At 49.3% G+C, this 3,042-nt stretch overlaps 2 non-coding genes across 2 annotated transcripts; one reads left to right on the top strand and one right to left on the bottom strand.

The window, feature by feature from the left end:
• Window positions 1-1,663: 1,663 nt before the first annotated feature.
• TRNAA-UGC (transfer RNA alanine (anticodon UGC)) lies at window positions 1,664-1,736 on the bottom strand. The gene has a single exon. It is a non-coding gene; the product is annotated as a tRNA-Ala (tRNA).
• Window positions 1,737-2,030: 294 nt separating this feature from the next.
• Window positions 2,031-2,135, top strand: LOC125526110 (small nucleolar RNA Z279/snoR105/snoR108). Its single transcript, XR_007291570.2, has one exon. It is a non-coding gene; the product is annotated as a small nucleolar RNA Z279/snoR105/snoR108 (small nucleolar RNA).
• Window positions 2,136-3,042: the final 907 nt, after the last annotated feature.

Here is a 3,042-nt window from a genome sequence, read left to right on the forward strand (position 1 = left end):
TGAACTGCTTACACCCCAGGCACTGCACCTCGTCGTCCCTAAGGTGCTCAACGGCCAGCTAGACGAAGGTATTCTTTGAGGTCGCACCGGATGCAGCAGAACACTGGTATACTAAGCATCGGCTAGCTCGGAGGTGTGCCCTGCATGCACCACCCAATCATGAGGTTACCAGGGTGTCAGATCACAAACTATTAGTTAGTTTTGCAATGCACTGGAAAAGACCATATATTACAAAATAAGCTCATCTCACTGCGGCAATATCGCTAACAGTTCAGAAATATTACAAAATAACACAATAGCACATGTAGTAGCAGTAGCAAGCAACATTCCCTGCACTCTTCCATCTAGTGACCATCCTCTCCCTGCTACCTCAACCACCACCACCACCCCCACACCAAAAGCTCATCTGTACACTGGATCCATGTGATCTCTCAGTTCTCTCTGCTCTCTCACGCAGAAAACACAACAACAAGCAAGCCTCTCTAGCCCCCCAATCCAACTAAATCAGAGGGGAAATCTCTATTACCTGGTGGCTAGTGGCTTGTACCTGATGGATCCATAACTGGGTGGATGGATCTCCGGCTCGCGGTAGTATGTGTGTTTTCAAACTCGCGTGAAGAAGAAACGTGTACGTGTAGGTCGAGAGCTTTACAGCAGGAACACGCCATGGAGCATGTCTCCTCTACATCCTTCATGCATCTCGTTCTTTGAAGAAGACAGGCATCCCTCGCACATGTCGGTGGCGGCGGCAACGAAGAGGCGGTGATGGTGGAGGCAGTGGCCCATCCCGGCCGGAGATCTCGCCCGCCGCCTGATGGACGTCCTCCGCGCCGAAGAGCCGGTCGATGTGGGAGCATGAGGCCGAAGTAGGCCGTGAAGCGGGCGACGGCGTGGGAGAAGAGATTGTTGAGCGCGAGGGAGACGGCGAGCTCGCCCCCGCCCTCCTCCGCCAGAGACAGCTCGCCGGCGGCGGGGCTCCGCCGCTGCTGCTATGCTCGGGAGCGGGAGCGGCGCCCCGGCGCGCACATCGTGGAGAGCCTGGCCAGCGGCGGCGGCGGCTCGTATTGGGGGCTGGGCCGGCGTCTTTGAGAGATCGTAGGATAGAATACATAGATCGAGGGGAGCCTCGCTGGCTGTTTTTTTGCTACGTGCGGGGAAAGGACGAGAAAACCGTCGAAAAAAAAACAGCGAAAAAAATCCGGACGAAAATGGTGGGACGAAAATAATGGGATGAAAATAAAACCCGAAATGCGACCTACCAACTGAGACATTAGGAGTAGAGATTTGAGTCGCACATGCAGTCGTGTTGACAAGCGAGACCCACACGTGTTATTGAGGAGCTTCTACTCAAAAGACATGACAAAAAATGTAAGAAAAAATAATCTCACGACAAGTGTTATCAGCAATCTACAAATCTTGGTACATATGATTTCAGGAAGTAAGGAAAAATACTTCAACAATGGCACAAAAATTAGTATGGAGCGCGGGAGACCATATTTGGTTAGATCAGTCCAATGATCTTCTGTTCATATAAACATTGTGACAGGTAACAAAAAAGCTTCAGAGTTTCCCTAGAAAAATGAAGTGAATCATTTCTCCCTAAAAAAAGCGAAAGGAATTGTTTAATTATGTCCCAGATAAACGAGACGAAACAAAAAAGAACTGGAGATGCGGGGGATCGAACCCCGTGCCTCCCGCATGCAAAGCGGGCGCTCTACCATTTGAGCTACATCCCCTTTGTTAAATTTTTCGATCTCAAGATTTAAAGCCTGTTACACTTCTGCAACGCTGAGACTAACGAGCATGGGCCAATGTTTTACCTATGATGACCGGCCCACCTGTGTACGCCTGATGGCCCGTGGCAGGTTTAAGAACTGGCCTCCTCAAAAGTTGTCCAGCAGGGAGAGGGTTCAACGAGGCTGGAGACATATTTAGTCCCACCTCGGCTGGAGGTAGTGAGCGCGTTGAGGGGAGGTCTTTAAGAAGGGACGGGGCGCGGCTGGGAAGAGCATGATCCTTCAGGCAGCAAAGGGAAATGAGGAGTGGTACAGGCTCGCTAATTATGCGAGAGGGGTGCCCGCCTCAATAAGCCTGTTACGACACTGGGGCATCCCCGTGATTTACCATCTGATCCTGAATATAAATTTAAAGTATTTCTTCTTTTGATTTTTTTTCTTTGTTTTCTTGCTTATTTTTTATTTGGACTTGGTTTAGATTTTTGTTTTGGTTCTCCAAAGTTTTATTTGATTCTCATTGTTTTCTGATCATTTCTTTTCTGGTTGAGATCCCGCGCGTGGCCTTTGCAGCCGGCGTGTTGTACCGCCGCTCACGGCATAGAAGCCACCGGCTGGCCCAGGCAGTCCACGAGAGTTTAGAAACAAGTTTGGCCGCCCTAAGGCAAGTAGCCGGTAATACAAAAGCCTACTCTCCAGGTATAAGATTTTGCAAATGAGTTGCGCCCGCAAGCTCCCAATTTCTCGCCTCCGGTGTCGCCTCGCACCAGATTTTGGCCATGACGTGGAAAATTTGACAAATGACTTGCTGCATTCATTAATTAACAGAGAGTTTAGAAACAAGTTTGGCCGCCCTAGGGCAAGTAGCCGGTAATACAAAAGCCTACTCTCCAGGCATAAGATTTTGCAAATGAGTTGCGCCCGCAAGCCCCCAATTTCTCGCCTCGCACCAGATTTTGGCCATGATAACTATTGACGTAGAAAATTTGTTGTTGAAGATCCTTGCGTTGCCCTTGTTCCATAGCTCCCAAGACACAAGCATTGTAATAGAACCCATACCTTACGACGTTTGAAGCCGTCATGAATCATGGCGTACCATCAAGATTGAACATCTTCAAAACCATGCCAATTATCTGGGTATAACTCTTCAAGTTGAAGCCAATCGCGCACCATGGACCACACTCTTATGAAGGATCTACATTGGAAGAGTAGGTGTGTTGCTGATTCTGGAGCTTGGTTGCACATCGGATAGTTGCCACAATTTGGCCAGCCACGTTTAGCAAGGTGGTCGGCCGTCCAAACTCTGTTC

The sequence above is a fragment of the Triticum urartu genome, chromosome 7A (genome assembly GCF_056163025.1).
Source record: "Triticum urartu cultivar PI428250 chromosome 7A, HENAU_Tu73, whole genome shotgun sequence".
NCBI classification, from domain to species: domain Eukaryota; kingdom Viridiplantae; phylum Streptophyta; class Magnoliopsida; order Poales; family Poaceae; genus Triticum; species Triticum urartu.